Source organism: Octodon degus, unplaced genomic scaffold (genome assembly GCF_000260255.1).
Source record: "Octodon degus isolate 3935 unplaced genomic scaffold, OctDeg1.0 scaffold00044, whole genome shotgun sequence".
Taxonomy (NCBI): Eukaryota; Metazoa; Chordata; class Mammalia; order Rodentia; family Octodontidae; genus Octodon; species Octodon degus.
In genome coordinates this window covers 7,846,667-7,869,254 of record NW_004524620.1, presented here as the reverse complement: position 1 = coordinate 7,869,254, position 22,588 = coordinate 7,846,667, and the positions used below count along the sequence as shown (strand labels likewise).

Sequence of the window (22,588 nt, the reverse complement as noted above, 5' to 3'; positions counted from 1 at the left end):
CTACTGTAGTAGCCCTGGAAATAGGAACTCAAATGGATGAGGAGACAGAAACTTATCAGGGATTAGAGTGAGGTGATACCCAGTTCTGGGGTCCATGTGGAGTCTACTGGAAGGTGAGAATAGCTGGACTATCACTATTGAGGACAAGGAGTAGTGTGGATCTTTATACATGTGGAAGAGTTTTAGTTATCTTAGACCACATCTTCTGTTGTCTTCCCAAATCTCCGTGTTTTTCCATTTTTGCTGAAAAAAGTAGATGTCTCAAGAAATTCCTTCATTTGATGCTTTATAATTGTTTTCTAAACAGATTACTATTTAGGGGGACTAGTTCGCATTCAAGCCGGCCAGACTGTCTTCTGCTGAAAGCAGACCTTCACTCTTTCCAGTTAAAGATTATTCTCAGCTCTTTTCCACAATGACTGAATGCACCATATTCTTGATACAAATAGGTTTCCATTGTGGACATTCTTGGTACCCCACTGCGACCTTTCCACAGCCTTGCTGGCGCTCTGTCCTCCGAGAATGCCTGCTCTGAGCCTAGAGCCTCCCATTCTCTGGGGAAATCACTCGGGGGCCAAAGGGGGGCCTTTGCGTCCTCCAGGACGTATCACTCACGCACAACTGGTGATGGAGGAAGCATAAGCATTAGCCCTAGTTTCCAAAGAGGATCAATTCTGAAGAGAAAGTCATATTCCATTCCCTGGGATAGGGGTGCCAGGAAGCTCTGGCTCTGACCATGTCCTGCGTAGCTCTCTTCTTGCAAGGACATCAACACCTTGCTCCCTGTCTCCTGCTGTGCATGGAGGAAACCTGACAGTCACTCTCATATAAATGTTTATGGCAGGTAGGTCAGAGTCTGGGAGTGCTGGTACATTTGGAGACGGCTTAGCACATAATTTACCTTAATAAGTGCTTGCTAAATGAATGGATTTTCCAGGCTTGATGTTTGGATTAAAAGCAACACAGCTATTATCAAAAGATCTATTTCCCAAGAAGGGCCAGGCTCCCTGATTCACTTCTGGACTAGAAATGAAATGACTAGGAAAATTTCATAAGGCTTATTGCTGAATAGAAAGAAATTGATGATTGTTAATGATGTTAATTAATCAACGGGGATTACGCAGTGCCAACTTTTCCCAGCATGCCACTGAATCCCTCATTTGTGGTAGGTTAGAGGAAACAAAGCAAAACAACCTTTTATCTTATAAGTGAAATCATCTTATCTGAACATGGAGACAAAACTTACTCAAATGAAATAATGAGAGAAATTATAAGCCACAGGGCAATCATGTTCTAAAATGTACCATATAGGTAATAAGATCCCAAGGATTTTATCGAAGAAACCACTGTGGGTGATTGCCAGTTAGGCAAGTCTTATGTGGGTGGGGCAGGAGAAAGAAGTCCTTCCACGTGGGAGAAATGATGAGAACAAAGGTGGAGAGCAGTTCGGAAGCTGCCAGTGTTCGTCAGCACAGAGAAAATTAGAAACTACGCTTCCCCTGAGTTCTCTTTCATTCATAGTGCTGCCCCACTCTAGTGTTTCCATTCATGATTCACTCTTTGATTTTCTTACCCAGTCACTGAATATTTCTGAGCACCTCTTCTGTTCCAGGAATAGCCTTAGGTCTTAGTGGTATGGGAATGAAGGTAAAGCCATCTCTGCTCTCAGGGAGCTGAGTCTGCAGGGAGATAAAGAGCCACAGCAGATGACTAGAACACAGAGTGGTCCTGGTACTGTGAGACACACGGGGTTCTAAGACTGAGAACAGCAGAGGCATGAAATCCAGACCTGGAGAAAGTCAAAACAGGCTTCCTCCAGAAATGATGCCTACTTTGATAGCCGAAGAGTGGGTGGAATCCAACCTGTGGAAGTAGGGTGTGAAGAAAGCTTTCTGGAGATGGGATTGGTGTGTCAGGAGGGTGGGTGGAGCAGGAATGACTCCCAGGGGCTGGATGACAACCATGATGTGAGCCTGCGAAGGGCGTGACCTCCATCTAAGGGCTGTGATAGCCACCAGTTAGGAATAAAAATGGGATGCTCACATTATTACTTCTGAGACATTGTTTTAGGCAGAGTAGTGTGTGTAACCTGGAAAAGCATATGAGGGAAGTGGATGGGTGCCCAGAGGAGCTTTTGGTGCTGGGGATAAGGGCGTGGAGATGGTGGGCATGGAGAAGGTGGGCGTGGAGATGGTGGGCTGAGCAGGGAGTGACACAAGCACTTTGCTGGTTTCCAGAAAGGAGGATAAAAAGATTCAAGTAGATACAGGAAAATTTTTCTGAAGCACTGGAGATGGGAAGCGATTTGGGTAGAGAGGGATGACATTTTTTTTTTTTTTTAAAGACAGGGCACAAAAACTGAAAAACAAGACTGGGGAAAAGATGTTCATTCAGCTTTGGTCATGTTGAGTTTGAGAATCTTAGAGCTACTCAAGTACAGTTTTGAACAGGTGAGTCTAAAAGTAAGAAGAGACTGGGGCGGGGGGTGAGACAGATTTGGGGTTTCCAGTGACAAGGCACTACACTGACTTATTCTATTTTGCATAATAGCATCTCCGCCCTCCCAAGCCATATTAGAAATTCTTCTTCCCTAGAAGATGTTGGCACTTATGGACCCCCTGCAGCTGCAGGCAAAATCTGTGCGGTGTGAGTAAATATGCATGTTTTCCTGGTACCATGAGCAGTAAATTTTAAAGAGTTTTTCAACCCCTCTCTCTTCTTTACCTCATTGTTCATTTTGTAGTTCAGATACTTACAGAATTTTTACACTTTCATGCTGTTCTTTGGAACATCTCAGTGCATGTATTTATACAGACATTTGTCCAAATCATTACCAATTTGCATTAAACTGAGGGTCCACCCTAAAAATAGCAGAAAACCTTATCTTTGTTGGCCTCTTCTCTTAATCTCCAGCTTACTGATTTTTGCAACCCAACTATTAAAATTTCAGACTCAGTTCAAAGCTTCTGTAATTAAGTCGGCCTTGTGAGGCTTCTGGAGCCTGGGTGCTGAGGATGAGCATGTGGATTGTATCTGTTTTCTTCGCACCTCAGGAAGCTGCTCTGCAGAGAAGGAAGTCAGAAGGTCAAGGTGAGCGCAAGGAATCTGTGCCTGCGATGGCCGGCACGTGTGAGGTGCCCTGCTAGCTAGCTGGCAGTGCTGGCTTCTCAGTCAGCAGATGCTTCACCTGATCTAATCTCGGGGTACTGGGGATCCACCTTGCTGCAGTGCTGCGTCCTATGTGGCTTTTGATGCTCAGGCAGTTGTCCCGCAGAGACAGCGCTTCTGTCAGTATGGCCAACCTGCTACAGCCCACCCTGGTCTTGGTGGCCTGGGCTAAGTCCACAGGGAACGTGGAATCCTTGCAATATCTGTTTGATTTACGTGGACCGGAATGTGGGGACAAACCTAACAGTGCAGAATTCACTCTTGCTCCACATTAGGATTCCCAATGCAAGTGTTAAAGGTTCTCCCCCTGCCTAATCATGCTTTCAGGTTTCATGATTCTCTAGGGAACAAGTAGCGTGAGGGCGCAGGGAAAATACGTCACGTGGAGAGGCAGTAAAGAGGGTGAGTCATGATGTATGCATCACTTCTGCCTCCCAAATTGCTCCTCTTGCTTCTTTGTCTCCCATGAGAGAGTGCTCTGCTGATTCCGCATGTTTAGCTCCATGGCTTCTCCACTCTATTCTCTATTTGGTTGTCCTAGCAGGGAGGGGAAGGGGCACGGGATTTAGCACAATTCATATTCCTTGATCTTGATAACATTTCTTTTCTTTTCCATATATCTGTCCTAATTACTTTAACTTCAGTGATTCCTCAGTCAAGACAAGTCTCCTGAGCCCAGCCTCCAAGGTCTTATAAAAATGTGCCGTGCAGGTACCTTTGAAGCCTTAGCTCTTCCTATGAGCTTGCTACGGGTCCAGGCGTTGCTCACGCAAGACCTTTCTTACCTCTGGAGTGCTGCCCATGCTGTCCGGTCTGCACGCAACATCCTTTCTTTAATCCTGGTGGAATAAACTTCTATTCATTCTCTAGGTCAAACTCAGATATTATTTTCTCTATAAAATCCTGTCATTCTTTCCATAAAAATGAATCTTTTATGGTTCTTTCAAAAAGACTTTATTTACCTTGTTCCAAGAGATTAGAAGAGCGTCTTAGTAGTTACATCACAGCACAAGCCTAGCAAGTGCCTTGAATGTCACAAATGTCCAACAACTCACTTGGGTTGAAGTGATGGTGAGGTGGCATCATATAAGCGACCCTTTATGTTTTTGTTTTTTCAGACAGGATCTCACCATGTAGCCCAGGTTGACGTCAAACTCAAGGTCATCCTCCTGCCTCAGCTTCACAAGTGCTGGGATTGAGGGCGTGCATCACCATGCCCAGCCTAAATGATATTAAATACCATTTTACTTAGTATCTATTGAGAATTTAGAGGAAAAAGCATAAAGTTTCTCAGGGCTGTCTACTTTTGTGATGAACAAAATGAAATAGCTCAGTGGATTAAAGTGCCTGTAAGCAGGGCCAGGGGCCAGGGGTTCTTATCCCCAAGCCTGCTGTGCCAGCCCCACCCCTGGGGGTGCTGAAACAGCGATTGAGATTGGGCATGGCGGCTCGTGCCTATAATCCCAGCTCTTGGGAGGCTGTAAACAGGAGAATCACTAGGAGTCTGATCTAGTAGTGAGACCCTGAACACCCTGAAGCCCCTTCCCTAAAAAATAAAAAAAATAAAAAAGTGTTCCCGTTGAAATAGCTTTTATGCATATTCACTAAGGTGAACCATAAATTGTAACCAGAAATCTTATAAACTGTGGCCCCCTGTAGGGCACTCTCTGCTTGTCCTAGCTGGAGGCCACATTAACGCTCTGTGCTTTGGATCTAAACCATAACCAGCAAGAGGGGACACAAAGTCTAAAAGAAAACCAAGTGTGGCCATCCTTGAGAGGTTAGCACCACGCCTGAGGCCAGGATTCAAACTGAGCAGATGTGAGGGTGGAGCTGGGTGCTCAGGTGGAGGCAACCTCGGTCTCAGCTGTGAGTGCTGCAGGAGAAAGGAAGGTGCTCTGGGTGGATCTCGCTAGGGTGGGGCTGAGTCTGTGGGTGCGAGCTGGTAGCTCGAACACCTGTATCGTCTAGCCGTGCGGCCGCTGCCATCAGACGTTCCAACATCTGGAGCCCACCAAAGCAGAGCTTCTGGAGAAGCTGCGTTGGAGGGCGGCTGGAGGCAGGGGGTCCCAAGAGGATCCAAGTGTCTCTGGGCACCAGTCAAAATCTTTGGCTACACTAAAAAGCTACAATTTATATGAGTGAGGACTTAGCTGTTCCTTAAACAACTCATTTGACATGCCCAGACCTTGTAAACAATGAGACACAATAAATACATGGTGTTCCAAATGTATTTGGGAGATTATCTTGACACATCTAAATTTAATTTGGCTTGCTAATTTTCAAGAGCCAGATCCAGTGGTGCACATGCACTGCCCATCCACTAGCACCAAGCACGTGCACCTCTAGCCACAGCTCACACTCACACCCTTCCTCACACCCGTGCACACGCCTGCCCCAGAAGGCTGCACACTCAAGCAACCCACCCAAGCACAATCATCCTGACCAGCCCTATCCTGACTCGCAGCTGCTTTGGGTCATTCTCTGACCACCCCTCACCCCGCCCCCAGCCACTCTCTAGGTGGAACAGCTGTGGTCACAAGCGTGGCCAGGACTAGCTGCCAAGAGGGGGTTAGAGGTGGCTGTGCTTTGGAGTGTAGCGGCAGAATGTGGGTGGAGCCAGAGGAGAAGGGGCGCAGCTGATGCCACTTTTTCAAGGGGAAGGTGGGAAACTCCCTGCCCTCCCCAGCGAGATGACCGATGGCAGCTGTGTGCTGCTGATGCGAGGAAAATGAGATGCTAGAGCTTAGCCTGGGAAGCAGCAGCTGCTGTGGTGCGGAGGGTGCCGCTGGGTCACCCTTGGAGTGTGGGCATCGCTCCAGGCCTGCGCCAGTGGCGGAGGTGGCTGGCTCTCCCGTCTCTTCAGGAAGGTCGCTGGGCCCACGGTGCTGGCACAGGTCATTGAATTTCTCTGAATTTGAGGGCCTGAGTGGGATCGCGCAGGGCACCTGCCACATGTGTGCACATACACATGCAGGCAGCGGGGCTTGGGGATGGGTTTTAAGATCTCTGGGCAGTAGAAAAAGCTACACATTGGGAGGGATCGGTCAAGTGCTCCCCTCCCTCGCACGTGCTCTCCCTTTGCCTGCAGAGCAGGTCTGCTCACTGTCCTGGAGAAGCAAGGCCCCTGGGCCCAGAGCCCAGCCCAGGCCCTCGGACTGCAGGCTCAGGTTTGCTTTCTTGTTTCAGGTTTTGTTTTGTTGTGTTTTCTAGGCCAAAGAATGTCACTAGGTCACAAACCCTCAGGCCTTTGGTGTGCATTGGAGGATTTGGTAAGCCACAGCAAGATTCGGCCTTGGCAATTTGCAGCAAGGACAATCCCCAATTCCAAAGTCCCCTGTCTCCTAACACAGAAGTTCAGGTGTAGTAAGATGATAAGGGAGAGCCCTCCAGCTCACCGGCTTGGCCGCTTTGCAGCAGCTGGTGGCCCAACCCCAGCTTTGCGGTGTTGGTACTTCCCCCTCTATGCCATGTCCTCCGTAGCTTCTCTGACATTCAAGGAGTCCTTCACTTAGTTACTGCATCTAGGACAGTGTCTTCCCTGTAGTGTCCCAGATGGCTGATTGTCCCCAGCAGTGCCGTTCTGAACTGGAGAATGACCTGCGGCTGCAGAAAAACCAGGCTTACTAGTGAAAAAAGACTGCAGTGAACTCCTTTGTCTTTGGCATCCATCGCCCGACTTTGAGCCTTCATTGTGCCTTGCTTCACCCCTCCTTGCACTAGGTAGACGTGTTTGTTATCTGTGATTCATCAGTGGGGGGCCGTGTCTTGCTTTCCTACCTTCTTGGCCACCTCCTCAGCAGCAGCTGCCTTCTCAGCTTGAGTTCAATCTCCATATTTGCCATGGATACATCCATAAACTGAATGCACCTGTCTCTGTCTCTGGCAGCTGGAAATTATAATCTCCCACTACATGTTTTACTTTGTGGGCATGAGGGTGGATGACAGAGCTTAAAAATTAATATTTAGATTGAGAAGTCATTTCTTCAGTAGTTCCCACCAAAAGTATTCTTCGCATGGTATTTAGAGAGCACCAGTTGAATATGAGACTATTATACTAAGGTATGAATGACTACTAGGTGGCTAACCTTGTGATGACCAGAAAGAATGATTTCTGTTTCTGCGATGTGTGAGAAATGAGGGGAGCCTCTGTCGGGTTCTCAATCTCTGACTTTTGAAGGATCTCCCCTGACACATCTCTGACTCCCTGATCTCAGTGTTTTAACTTCACTTATTCCTCTATAATCTCCTGTGGACTGAGATTATAATCCTCAGTGTAATCGCACTCTGTTGCCTGCTGCAGATTAAGCCTCACATCTGCCCTTCGGGTTCAGATTTAGGAGCCTCCCACACCCACACTGGCTCCTCTTTGGGGTCCCCAACTGGCTCGTGCACTAATGGGCTTGCTGAGATGTGTGCTGAGTCCCTCTCCAGCAGCCTCTGCCAGATTCACATTGTCAGCATTTGCTCAGGAAAACCAACTCGCTTCCTCACAGTCGGCAGACTTCAGAGAAAACATTTTTATGGGGCATTTGTCCTTGCTTCATAAGCCTCTCACTAAAAAATATCAAGAAGTTGTTTATATTCTTTTATTAGTAACTAATTATAATAGTGATAATCATACCTTGCATACATCTCACTCAATTGTCACCTTAATCTCCTGAGATGGTAATTACTTGCTCTATATTATGGTAAAGACAGCAAAGTTTAAGCATGTTAAATAATTTGACTGAAGACATGTAGCCAGCAAACGGTTGCTGTGGAGTTGAGATCAAAGTCTATCTAGTTCTAGAGATTATGCTGGTGTGCTTACACAGCTTTTTTGAGTTTGGGGTGCTGGCAATTGAACTTAGAACCTTGCGTATGGTGGGTAAACACTCTACCACTAAACCGCACTCCCAGATCAAATTCCAAACCGTCTTCCTTTCACTGAACCAGCTGCCCAAGGATGACAGCATGATGAGTGGACACTGCTGTTTCTCTTTCCTGGAAGTGTGAGGCTGTCCACGGTGACCGTGCCCCACTGTCCAGCATTTCTCAGAGTATACAGAGAGCAACTGTGAGACTGAAGCGTCCTTGTTGCAGTCACCAGGGGATTCCCATCAGCTCTCAGCTCTTCCTCATTGGTTGCTCATACTTTTGTGAGACAAACCCGCCTCGCTCACCATGGCTGCAAATATATCTGCGTTTCTGTACTGTGTACATGGGTGGGTATTGTGTGTGTTTTCTTTATATTATGTTGTGATATTTTAAAGCTCCTTTCTAGTTAGGGAGACCCTGTTGCAGATAGCAAAGGTTCTTCTGGGTCCTGCCTTTGATCTGCATTCTATCCCAGAGCCACACAGCTCTTCTGTGGAACTTGTACACTCTGAGAGCAATAGTCCTTTGTCTTTGTGATTCCAGAGTTGGATACAAGACAACCAGTGACCATCCTTACAGCTTAGAGTCCATGAAAACTTCCCCAAGGAGCTCAGTGTTGATTGTTGACACTTCCCTTTGCTACCTTTCCTTCAGAAGTCCCAGAGAGGCCACTGGACTAGATCTTCCCCTCACTCCTGTCTCTTGCCTCTTATCCACTTGTGTCTTCCTCCTGTGACCCTAGCAGGGACATTTCACTTCCCCTGTCCCCTCTTATTGCAAAACCTGGCCATCATATAAAAGATCACAGAACAATTTCCCACTGAATCCAAGATGTACCTGGTACTTCTCTCTGTTGCAGGGATAGTAACGCTTAATTGATAAGCAGGGATCAAGTTGAGCCTGAGAAATTAAAAGTAAATGTGCAGTTTGTTCCTACCTCATGGCCAGAATATATGCCTGGGTTGTGCAGCTGAGAAAAATCCTAAACTACAGATCCCCAATTGGCTAATTTGTGAGGCTGTATAATAGTAACTGTGACGGCCCTTACTGCGTGGCAGCTGACGACATCTGCCAGTCTCTCCAATATTCCTCCTCGTTCTCTAAGGCAAAGCACAGATGTTTTATCCCTTGTGATCACACCTGCAAACCTAAAGCCAGTTTTAAAAAATGGGATAGCAGATGTTTTGAAATTGAAACAGTTATGTAATTGAACAGGAAAAAGAAGCCACCAAAATGCTTCCACTGTTTCTTTCTCTGTGTAAATGCCAGTGAGTAACCATCTTTTCTTTAGGATGATGCAAGAGAGAGTAGTCCTGGCCTTTTATTTCTCATCAGCTGGTGGGGAGGTTTGTCATTTTATTTATGTGGGAGTTGATGGTTTTTACTCTAGTCCTGAGATTCAACTCACCTTCATTGAAACTGTCCCATGTATTCCTGACCCAGGAGCATGAAATAAAAGGATGCTTTCAAGGCACATGAGGGCCCCACATTTGCTGATGCAAAAATGTGTTACTCTGATAGGAAAGTTAATTAAGCAATAAGACACATCAAGATGTGAGTTATTGTATAATAATTCATGCCTTAAGCTTAGCAAGGAACAATCTGAAGGCCAAGAACCCCTTCCACATCTGGGCATGAGTTATGCCCCAGGACTCAGGACCCAGGTTGAGGGAATCAGGGGAGAAGCAGGCAGCAAGAACCGGGAAAGAAATGGATCTCGTGCAAGTAAAAGAATGACAAGGAGTCATGGTTTAAAACTGTCCATGAGTCCCTTAAAACATTGATGACAATTTGAGATGAAGATCACTTTGATAATTTTTATCATTTCTCATAGCTTTGAGAAAACACTAAAAACTTCTAACTAGAGAAATAATTTTAAAAATACAGAAAGTTGGGAGTACAGTAGGTTCTTTTTCACACAAAGGAGTAAATGACTTCTCTCATTTTAACATTGTAAATTTCGTGTTCTGCCCTTTGATTCTGGGAAAATCCATGTGGTAAGAATCAGAAACCACAGGTCTTGCAGGATGGAGGTCTGGGTACCAAAGATTCTGACCAATGAAAACATTACATCCCACAGCAAATTTATCTTGGGTCAAGATTTAGCTTGGAATTAAGGCACTGGGGAAGTTCTGATCATCAGGCTTCAGTCTGACCAGAAGAGTGAAGACAGTGTGGACTGTTTAGAAGCCATAGTTTAAGGAGTTAAATAGGATGAGCCCTTTTGGAATCATATACAAAAAGAGGGAGCAAAATTAGGCCCCTAGAGACCTTTGTGCTTACAGTTCTTCCCTTTCATGGGCATATTGATTTAATGAAGGATGATGTATCTAACAAGTTCCAATTAGTGGATATGGCCCTGTTAATCTCACAGCTGGATGGCTCCACAGCCAATCAGATCACTCTTTGTTAAAATCCAATTTAAGAAAAAAATGTATCTATAAAGAAAGTGGCAGCGCTTTCCTTCATGTAAATGTGGACACGTGGGGCTGACTGACAGTGACAGGAAGGTGTCCTGTCCAGGCTCGCTCAGCTCATGCTGCACACAGAGCAGCTTTCTGCCCCCCTCCTGTCCTCCTCTAACTTCCAGCTGCAGCCTCTGCTGGGATGAGCAGCTCAGCAGCAGATCTGTGACTTTGGATCTTACAAGTTTGCTGGTAAAGTTCCAAAATTCATAGTCAGACCAGGCCTCCTTCCATACGACTAACATATGGTATTAACCAATTTTATCAACACTGTGTAAAGGAAACAGCTCCAGAACGTGTCTGCTGTGTGTACAGTTACTCTGCTGCCTTCCAGTGGGGCACTGATACTGCCTCTCTCCTCGGTCCCACTTGAAATGCTTCTTTTAATGGTCATTTCTTCTCCCAAACAGTTTGACTGCAGAATCCTGTAGTGGATGAGCTGCAGTTTAGTCTCTCCTCTGACCAGGTAGAGATTTTATAGCTCCCTATTCATTTTATAAAAAATTACAGTGAATTTGGTTAATAGATTCCCCATGGAGGAAAATGAAAATGTACTTGGATGCACAAAGACAGTTCATAGAGGAAGCCATCAAACTTTCTGTGAATGTCCAAGTGATATTTTGTAGCTACAACATTCTATTGTAGCTACTCAGTTTTGCTGTCTTGACAACATGTAAAAGAATGGGAGAAACCATGCTCTAACATAATTTTCTTCATAAAAGAGGCTGCAGGATACATTTGGCCGGAAAACCATGCTGTGCCAATCCACAGTGTGGAGAACCTGAGGGAAGAGGGGTGAAATTTAGTTTTTTCCCTTTGGTTCACTGATTCTTATGGGCTGAGAGGAGGATATGAAGGCAGGGATGGTTGGATCCCAGAAGTTGACAAAGAATTTGGAGTTGGATTGGTGAGTGATTGGATTGGGTTCAGCCACTTTTCCCTTTATGACTTCAGGAAAATTATTTAGCTGCTTTGAACTGTATTCCCCCTATATTTAAAAGGTACTTATGCTATCTAGAGCTGAGGCTGTTAGTGATTGCATAAACCTCTAGACTGTTTTTCCAGGGCTCAGAGCTGGACTACATTTCCCAGCTTCCTTTGCAGGGAGATGGCTTCTGTGAAGTAGAGATCTTGTCACTAGTCTGCAGAGAAGCTGTGTTCTAGTCCTGGTCTAGCATCTCTGAGTCAGTAGGCCATGCTGACCATGTGCTTCATAGGGCTGACTGGAAACTGAATGGTGCAGCCTCAACCCTGGCATAGAGCAACACAGCGCAGAACCTGGGGAACAAGAGGAAAGAGGCCCACTCCCGGGCTGCTACGCAGAGCCTCTTGGTCTGATCTACTGAAACACTCACTGGATTCTTTTGTGGGAGAAATGAACCTTGCTCTTGAAGTGCCTCATGTTAATATTTTCTTTCTGCAGCAGTTTAACCTAAAATAAACAAAACAACATTTGTTTTCCATGATTATTATGAAGATATAAAATAATTCATGTGAAGTTCTTGGTACTTAATGGACATTCATAAAGATAGGTTTTCTGAGGGCCAGCACTGTAGCTTAGTGGACTAAGCACTTGCTTAGGTAAGCTTAGGGGCCAGGCTTTGATCCCTGGCTGCTCATGCCCCACTGGCCCTGCCCCTAGGCATTCTGAGCCAGTGATGGAATATGGGTGTGGTGGTGCATGCCTGTAATCCTAGCACTAGGGAGGCAGAAATCAGTAGGATCACTATGAGTCCAAGCTGCGCAGTGAGACCCTGCGCGCACACACACACACACACACACACACACACAGAGTTTTTTTCTCTTTTCAGGAGGGTGCTAGCAAAACTGGCCTTCTTGTATCCATTTGCTCAAGATTAATGAGAATATTCTTTGCAAAATATAAAGCTGATTATGTCACCATCTAGTTTAGGACTCTTAATAAGCCACTTCCTAACTTCAGATACAAATCAGAGCTGGTGCTGTAAGTTGCAAGGTCTTTGCGCCTCCAGTCCTTGCCAGTGTGTCTAGCTGCGTCCCTCGCCACAGCGCTCCTGGGTCTTGCCCTGCTCCTCTGCGCGTGCAGTCATCCAGAGGTCTGTAATCTCCACGCAGGGCTTCCTGCATACTCCTTGTCTGGAAAATGCCCTGCCGTGTGCAGTCACACCTCTTTAGTCATTCTTCATGCTTTCTGTTCCAATGCTTTGGGAAGCTTTACTTGATCTCAAGTTAATGAATTTTCATTTGACACTACTTACCTTTCATTTCTAGTATGGGTCTCAATTTCCATAAAAGTGTGTGACTATTGGACGTTTTCCCCACTGTACTGCAAACATCCTGATGCTGCAGTCTTACTGTTTTTGAAGCTATTAAATCTCTTTAACAGCTCCTACTATCATGAGCATATGTTAGGCAGCTTTCTACTGTTTGTTATAATCAATGCCCGAAATAAATAAAATTATAAGGAGGAGAGAGGTTCATGTTGATTTTTGGTTTAAGTCCATACTTGCTTGGCCTTGATCCCCTGGGCCTGGGGCAGCACAGTCCATCATGGTGGAGCTGGTAATGGAGGCCTATTGACCACGTGGCAGCCAGAAATCAGAGAGAGGCCGAGGGCCTGTGGTCCCAAGTCCCCTGCATGGGACACCTTTGTGGCCTAACTCCTTCCCACTAGGGCCTACATCCTATAGGCTCCATTGCCTCCCGATAGCTCTGTGGGCTGGGGGTCAAACCTTTAATGCATAGGCCTTTAAGGATAGTCAAGATCCCAATTATAGCAAATGGTGACTCTCTACATAACACTTTAAAAATAAAGTCAAAATAGATGAAAGAGGGATTTATAAAAATGAAATGATAAACATTGTAGACTAAATCATCAGTAACTTGTTATATATAATTTATGAGAACCCCTTAGAACAATTATAATTTATTATCTAAAACTAAGATTTATAATAGCATAATAATAGCTACTATAATGAAGGCAAAAAAATGTTTGAAACACATTTCAAATAAAAACCCAATTTTCTTGATATAGAGGGAAAATTATTAGTCAATTAAAACAATGATTTAGAAACAATTTAGAACATTAATCCATGAAAAATACATTTATGAAAAGATATTCATGTTAAACTTATCTATTTAAAAATTTTAATCATTTATTTATCTGGTACAGGGTTTCCCTACTAAGCTCAGACTCATAGTGATCCTCCTGTCTCAGCCTCCCTAGTGCTGGGATTACAGGTGTGCATCACCACTCCCAGTCTTGGTGGCTGGCTCAGTCTGCCTGGTGTGGTTCTGGGGATCAAACTCAGGTCCTTGTGCTTGCCAGGCAGGCGCTTATACTGCTGAGCTATCTCCCCAGCCCTATTTACTTTAAATTTAAAGAAATGGAAATTGAAACATTAATGTTTGCTGATCATATTGGCAGTGACAAAATATATTGATGATTTCCTATGATAAAATTAAATTTTCAGGGCTGGGGAGATGGCTCAGTAGAGTAAGTGCTTCCCTGGCAAGAGCAAGGGCCTGAGTTCAATCCCCAGCTCCGCCAAAAAAAAAAAGTATTAAAATTAAATTTTCATACATTTATTATAGAATTGTGTGTGTGTGTGAGTGTGTGTGTGTGTGTGTGTGTGTGTGTGTGTGTGGTAAAAGGGTCAAATTTAGGGCCTTGCACTTGCCAAGCAGGTTGCTTATATCACTGAGCTATATCCCCGACCCTTAGAATTATAAATTAGTATAAAGCTTCTCTGATACCATTTGGTACTAGCAATGAGAATTTTGAATGGACGTTGTTTGACCCAGTAACTTCACAGCTAAGAGGTGTTGCTACATGATCGCTCTTTTGAAAATATCCACCTGTATACGCATGTTGGTCACAGCATGGGGAGCAGTACCAACCTAGTATTCAAGCAGTATCTAAATATTTATCAAAATGCCCTAAATGAGTAAATGGTAACATCTAGTTCAAAACTATACTACCATTAAAAAAAATGAGGTATATATTTATATCAGTGTGGAAAATGTCCACTATTTATTAGTAAATAAAAAACAAATTCCATTTATATGGAGACATATATACATGAATTATATAAATACTAAATATACACAGAACATGTAGGATGTCTGGAAGATACCTGATTTTGGGCATTTATCAGTAGCTACCTCCAGGAAATGAGTATGTGCTGCAGTGGGGGTAGGTAGGCTGAGAGTTAAGCTTTGCAGCGGGAAATCCTCCCTTTCTGCTTCTTCAAGTTTGGCTTCATTTACTTTTTCTTCCAGCAGACATTAATTTCACTATATAAACCTAATTCTTTACTAAGTAAGCAGAAAATGGGAAGTTCCTATTATTCTTGTTTGATTTCATATTCAGCTCATTGTTCTAGTTTTTATGCTATTTAAATTCTAAGTTTTCACTACACTAAATATATTAAGGTAATTCTTACATCATTTCTTTCATTAATATGTACATTAAACCTTCACTTGGTTGCCATTGATGTGAGGGTCTTCCTTGTTTTCTAGATTTGGAAGGATGTCTCTGCATTGCTTTTTTTCCTTTCGCTATGTAGCAAACACTCTCACAACACATTTAAGTTTAATTTACGTTAGTAGCAGCTTCTCACTTATGTTTGAAAGTATAGCTTGGGAGTCAGTAAATGACGGCCAGCAGGCAAGAGCTGGCTAAGGCTTGGCTTTGTGAGTAAAGGTCTCAGTGGAATACAGTCACACCTGTTACCCTACATGTTGCCGTTGGAGGTTTCACCTCACAGTGGCAGACGTGGCATGATGCTGTGGCTCACAAAGCCGAGTTATCATTTGGGCCTGTATTGAAAATTTCTCCAGCCCTTGGTCTAGACGCTTACTACAACAACAATTCTGATCTTGTGCACGGCATTCGCCAGCGTCAGCGCAGACATCCTGGACAGTTTTGAGCTTCTGGGAAGTCAGTGAAGCCTAAGTGGGAAGATGTACGCAGCACACCATTATGTAGTGCTTTGACGGGACTAATGCATTCGGGGCAAATGGTCTCAAAAGCAGCAACAACATTTACCAAAATTATTGCCCTTTGAGCATTTGTCTTTGATTTTAATATACTTTAAATCTAAGTATTTAATTTTAATAATGGCTGTATTTACTATGGCTATACGGGTTCATGAAATTACTAAAATTTTAACAAATAGCTTTTCTTGGTAGTTTGTATGTGCCAGTTCCAGAATGTCACTGTCTGAAAGGATTTTCAAAAATACAGAATACAGACTAATTTGGGTTTACTAGGACAGGAGAAAGTTCTGAGAATCTGCATTCCTAGCTGGTGCCTGGGTCGTGACACCCACTGTAACAGTCTCTTAGACAGCAGCGGGGCCTGGCTTTCCTTGAGATGGATAGGCACATCCAGTTAAGATATTGTCATGTTTCTAATTTGCCGGGAAGCTTTGATTGTTACTGCTATTAATTCTATCATTGCCTATTACTTATCTGTTGAGTTGGTAGTTTGTTTTGCCTCTTTGGATCCATTTATGTGATATTCGTATTGATGCACTTCCCAAAAAGCTACTCGCTTCCACTCCTGGCACCGCCTGTGGTCATAATCAATTATGTTGCTTTCTTATTGTGCTCAGTTCACTTATCCACTTAGGATTTCCCTCCAATAATCATAATCAAAACGAACAACCACCATCATAGCGTTCTTTCCACATTTTTGTGCTCCTTCCCATAAGGTTCTATTTTCACGATTATACCAGCTTTCCAAAATTAATCTTAAAAATTCCCATCTGTTTCTGAGAGCTGAAGTAGTTTATTTTGTATGGAAATTACCTATTTTTTGAAAATGTGAGAAGTCTCATTGGAAGGTACATCTGGCTTGGGGACATTTTAGAAGAAATTCTTTGAAATATTTTAATTTTCTGCTGGGTACTTTTTCTTTTCACACTATATGTGGATTTACTTTGAGGAAATCTTGCTTTCCCATAAATTTCATCAAGATTTTTCATACTTTTAAACTGTCTCAATCTGTTTTTAGTTTATATTTCTTCCTCTTTATATTGTAAATTTATTTTCATTCTCTTTTTGCTTTGAATAGATTTGATATTTTTGTGACTTTGCATTTTATTATTTTAAAAAATCAGATTTTAAATTTATTGATTTACACTAGTATTTTTCAAATTTCTTCTTTATTCTACATTTTGTTTTACAGTTTCTTTTTATTTTCTTATGCTTTTAAGACATCTTTAATTGAGAGGTTAATTTAATTTTGATAGTTTTACTCTTTAAAAAATATGTATGTATGTATATACAAAATAGGATAGATGTACAGCTACTTTTAGTTCAATGAGAAGGAAGATTTGTACTAATATTGTTTAGACAAGATATCATGTTTACATCTTGCACTCTGAATAACAATATGCAGTGGATTAATTATTGTAACTGCCCTACTAACATGTTTTGAAACTGTCTCATTGCTAATTCTTTCTCATTAAAATTAATAAAAAAGGGGGCCGGGAGATGGCTCAGTGGAATAAGCACTTCCCTGGCAAGCGCAAGGGCCTGAGTTCAATCCCTGGTTCTGCCAAAAAAATAAATAAAATAAAATTAATAAAAAAATCAAAAAAAGAAAAAACCTAAATTATAGAAATTTATAAATTTTATAAGTTATATTAAAAGCAGGGTGATAAATAGATAAAAATTGTAATGTCCTAGTTATCGTACATGTTATTATTGTCTATGATTTTGTCATTGTTTTGAATCTCTTACATCTAGTAGATGGAAATACTGTGCACACGTAATCTATTGTGTGAGTAACACAGAAAACCTGAAGAACTCTTCTGTTGTTATTCAGAATGTACTACTCAGTCCAGTGAAAGCTATTTATTGTGGGCAACCACAGAAAGTTCTAACTTCATTGCTTCACTTTTGTTTTTACTCATTAGTATTAATGTAAGTGAAAATATTAGTCAACACTCACACTTGGTTCTACTGATACAGGGAGAAAAACTGGTCTTGGGTGGGTGACACCAAACCACATGGGGAACCTCCAAGTGACATGGGGAAAAAGGATCTCCTGACCTGACCTGCACTAGCTCATGTTCTCTAAAACGGAAGATTGAATTTTAGGAACAAATGGAGGTTATGAGCAGAATATATTTATTGAGGGAAAGAAAGCTCTTGTCCGAGAGAGGGACAGGAGGGGGCCCCAAGCAGGTAGTTTCCTGGGAAGCTGTCTCTTCCAGGGACTTTTATAGTGTAAAACCATGCGGGGCTAAGGTAGAGACAGAGGGGTCTCGCTTAGTCGGATGCAGGGTGGGACAAAACTATGGTCAACCAATGGGATTAGAAGCACCATTGCTCAGGTAAAGTTGATTACACCCAGGGTCAAATGGGGAAGTGAGTCATGGAGTAAGCAGGGACAGGGTTTCTTCCCGCTGGGGGCTAGAATGCGGGACAGGGTCTCTTCCTGTTGGGGGTTGGGCTGGTGACTCACTTGGGTCTTTCCAGGTGATTGATACCTATTTAGAATATCAATCCCAGGTGCTACTCGTTTAGCATTTGTTTGGCCTTTAGGTCTTTTAGGTCTGGTTCACAGCAGGAGCATCCTTCCCTCCCACAGTTGCAAGGTAGCTTGTCCTTTGTGCCGTCTTCTTCAAGGGCCTGGCCCTATCTGACTGCCTATAATATTTCTATCTAATTTGGCTACCTATAACACTACCATCATTTTTCAATGGCAACTGCAAATTGACTATAGACATAAGAATAAGGCAATTTCATCTACAGTGCATTTTTTTGAAAATTAACTTATTTTGTATGACATAAAACCATTGTAGTTTTTATTATATACAAACTGTATAATATGCAGTTTTATATCAATAAAATTTATAACAAACTTGTGTATGTATATATATTTTTCTATAAAGCCATTTATCAAACATGTTCCAGTGTCCTATTGGTACCTAGGTCAAGTGAGACAGAAAATTTAGCATCTTCTATGAGACTGATGCACATGTATGTGTAAATTATTTAAGGTAGTTTGAGTTAAATAAAATTATGGAACAATAAAAGTTTGAAAAGTTGAACTAGAAAAAGTAATGAAGATAAAAAATGCCCCTATGCCTCATATACAATTTACTTATAATTTTTATTATATATTTGCTTTCTTCCTTAAAGAAGATATTCTGTCTATTAAATATTTGATGTGTTGTGTTGGGATGAAGTTTATCCCATATTTGCGATAATCACAATAGTCAAGATAGGATATGTAAATAACCTAAATGTTCCTTGATGGATAGGTAAAGAGTGGAAAAAAAGAAAAGGCAAAAGAAAGGAAAGAAGTCATGTCACATTTAACAATATAGATGAACTTTGAAGGAAATTTTCTCAATGAAACAAACCAGTCTCAGAAGGACAAGTACTGAGTGGTTCTTCTTTAAATATTTCTTTCTCCACTGAAATTAGTACATTGTTTCTTTTCAGTTAATGCATTTCCATTTAGAGTCCGATGTTTTATGAGAATTAATGTCAGTAGTGAGGAATAAGCACATGACAATAATGGGCTAATTTCTCACCCCACTCTGTGAGAGGACTGGAAGATAGGCTTATGATTTGCTTGCCCCCTTTCTCCTAAGAAGCCTAAGTGCTGGCTTCCCAGGGGCAAGGGCAGTGTCTGGGTATAGCCTTGTGCAGTGGTCTTTTTTTTTTTTTATTTTTGGTGGTGGTACCAGGGATCGAATTGAGGACCTTGTGCTTGCCAGGCAAGCACTTATTCCACTGAGCCATCTCCCCCACCCCCATGCAGTGGTCTTGATCGGGTAGGACCAGGGCCTTCTAATCGGATGCTGGCAGCCCATTATACGTTGGTTGGTTGGTCTACTTGTGTGAAGGAACATCGTTTTCAAGCTGGGATCCTAGGAGCCTCATGGCTCACCTCCTACATGAATATCCAGTAAGGACATACTGGGGGGGGGGTCTCTGAGCATGGCGCTACGGGGGCATTCTGCTGACTGGGATGTGTTCTTCCATCCTCAGTTAATTTTATGAGACAGAGGTAGAATAAAGCCAGTTGGACCAAAAATTACGGCAATATCATAAACTAACTGATCAAGTTCTCCTATCTGTGGCCATTCTGGTTATTAAGGCCAGTTGGGAATGTTTTAGGGAGGAGTCAGTAGAATCTATTCAACATGGTGGGGAGCACTGGAATGGAAAAAGCCACAGGGCACAAGTTGCCCTGTGCTCCCGAGTTGACAGGAACTCGAGGCAGAGGGCATGTAGCTGATAGAAATAACTTATTTTTCATTAAGATAAAACTTGTATGACATAAAATCCACTGTTATGACCAGGAAAAGTGAATAGATCAGCAGCATTCAGCATGTTTGTCATCACGACTACGTAAGTGGAACATTTTATCATTCCAAGACACACCACATACCCTTTACACCCTCGTTCCGTCCCCCTGGAAACTACTAATCTGCTTTCTGCCTCTACGGATTTGAGGCTGACTGGATTTTCATTCCGTACAAAGAATTGCACTAGGAGGAAGGCAAGAGGTCAAGGCCCCCCTTAGTTGGGTGAAAGTGAGCATGACAGTTTGTCTTTCTGAACTTCAGGTGCTTTATCTAGCAAGTATAAATAATAATGCCTGATTTCTCTTGTCACGGGACATGGCCAGATGGTTCCTAAAGGCTGCTTTCAGCTGTAAGTTTTATGATTACGTAACTTTATGCCCTTTGTGAAAGCTCAGACTTGCTGCCTTGTGAGACACTATCTAAAGTTTTGTTTGTAACTTTAGCAACTAAACTCTCAACAGACTTATGTTTAAACAGATCTATGACGGGACTTGCATGCACTCCAAAGGGTAACAAAAAAAAAGCAAAGCCCTAAAGTGACCAGAAATGTTTCTCATTCTATTCTGTGGTTATAATTTGCATTATCATACGGTGATACAAGGCAAGGAGGAGGTTTGTCATATTTTCCATCTGTTTTTCACTCAATTGAAATAATAATAATAATAATAATAATAATAATAATCTGTAGAAATTCTCAAGTCTGCTGACTTGTGCTTTATTTACTTTTCAGTTACTAAAAGACAATTTCTGTTAATATAACCAAAGGGAAGAATCTGGATGCACAGGAGCCTGTGAGGTGCCACAGTAGAGTCACTGGATTTCAGGTGGCTGTGGAGGCGTCCCGATAGCAAGGGGAGTGTCGCCAGAGTCTCATTTCTGCCCTCTTGTCTGGCTTCTGACTCTGGGACCAGCTTGGGTATAGCTGCAGGGTGCGCAGCACCAGCTGCTGCCCGGGAGAGCTCGACTCTCTTCTCATTGTCACTTTTTTACTGTCCCAGGAAAGCAGCTCCAGAACAATGGCAGAGGGAACCTCCACGGATCGACAGCGGCTCACAAAAATGAGTTCAGCAACAGATATCCCCTTAGATTAATTTTGGGGCTAGAGGATCACCTAGAGTTGAACGTTTCAATTATAAAATTTTAAAAGTATCCTGAATAAACTAAATGTTAGCTGGATAAGGAGGTTTTAATACAGAAACTCTTCTGCTGAATGTGTGTGTGTGTGTGTTGTAGTCAATGTTTTCCATTTAAAAAATATTAATGCATCATTATCAGGATCTGTCTGTGGCACATAATATTCTGCTTCTCAGGGGGACTTTGTGCCCATACACAACACACCTTAATTTTTTTTTGTCCCCTTCTACTTCCATCTTCCCCTGTTCCCTTCAACTTTTAATCCCCTCTCTGTTTCAAAATGCTTTATTTCCATTACTTTCTCTGCCTGTTTCCAGTGAAAATAGTCGCTCATTAATAGAAGAGAGAATGTTTAGCCTCATGCACATCCTCGTTCTCAAGACCTCCACGCTTCCTTCCCCCTCTTTCTTTTTCCCACTGCCTGCAAATTGCCCACAGTAGTCAGTCACACTCCAGCAGGGCAGCTTAGCCCACTCCTGGAAGGGAAGCCTCCCAGCCCACTAGCATCCTGCCTGAGCAGCTTGTGGGGCTCTCGACTTGGGGCTTTTATCTTCTGAAATGTTAGGGACTCTATGGAGTTTCAAACTGAGGTGATTTCCATGAAAAGGAACTAGCATGGAGCCCTGGATCATTATTTGGTCTTTGAGTTTTGCGAAGAGCATAACTCTCCTTTTTTGAAAGGAAAGTTCACGAAGAGAAAGCCGTTGTAAAGTTCTGGGTATTCATTAAGATACATGTAAAAAGGCAAAGAGACCCGCAATTTAAACTAAGCTGAGTAATTTAAGAAAATGTGCGCACAGCGTAAAGCTCCGTGTACGACCTGTCCTTACTCACTAACAGCTGTGTAGGATTTGCCATTTCTTCCATGTTTTATGTGATGATCGTGGATGCGGCTCTCAGCCTGCAACCCTGATTGCTATTTAGGGACGGGGATTCTGGATCTGCTCCAGTCATGTGGAATCTATTTTGGACCCGTCATGTCACACTTGAACTCTAAAATATGCCTATCGGTGAAAGGTTCTGTTTATCTTTCTCTTTACTCAGGCTTATACAGAAAATAGAGCTTGGTCCTCACTCCAGCACACTTTTGTTTTACCCTGAAGCCCTCTTTGAATCCGCACTGGCTGCCCAGGAAACTCGTCTTTTCAGGACTTCGCGGTCTGGCGGCTGGCTTTCTCTCCTCAGGGCTGCGGTCTCAGCCTTCTGCTCGCAACTTTCCCTGCTTTTCCAATTCACTCTGTTTTCTGCACAGCTCCCGCGAGGGCTATAAGGACCACGGCTTACGCTGCCTTTCTTCTCCTTCGTGCGCAGGCGGCAGCTTGGTCCATGCAGAGGACTGGGGCTGCCTCTCCGTGGGAGAGACCCAAAGCCGAGCACCAGGAGTGGCATTTGGTAGCCAGAGAAGTGTGACTGGGAGCTGGAGAGAGGAAAAAACGCAAGGAGAAAGAGGGGCAAGCTTTGCCTCTCTGCACATAAAGAAATAATCAAGTCTGGTATGAACCATCGGGCCAAGGCAGGCCCGGGAGGCCAACTCTTTCGGGCCAAGGCAAAGTTCTGCCTCTCACTTTGAAAGATGGAAATATACAAGATGGTTTTCATATCTTCCCTAAGTTCCTGTCCGTGATGTAGTTTTTCTTGCTAACTCTT

At 43.1% G+C, this 22,588-nt stretch overlaps 1 long non-coding RNA gene across 1 annotated transcript; it reads left to right on the top strand.

Moving 5' to 3' along the window:
- Window positions 1-233: 233 nt before the first annotated feature.
- LOC111816914 lies at window positions 234-2,645 on the top strand. The gene is made up of 3 exons (XR_002821223.1): window positions 234-844; window positions 2,345-2,450; window positions 2,551-2,645. It is a non-coding gene; the product is annotated as an uncharacterized LOC111816914 (long non-coding RNA).
- The last annotated feature ends 19,943 nt before the right edge of the window (window positions 2,646-22,588 follow it).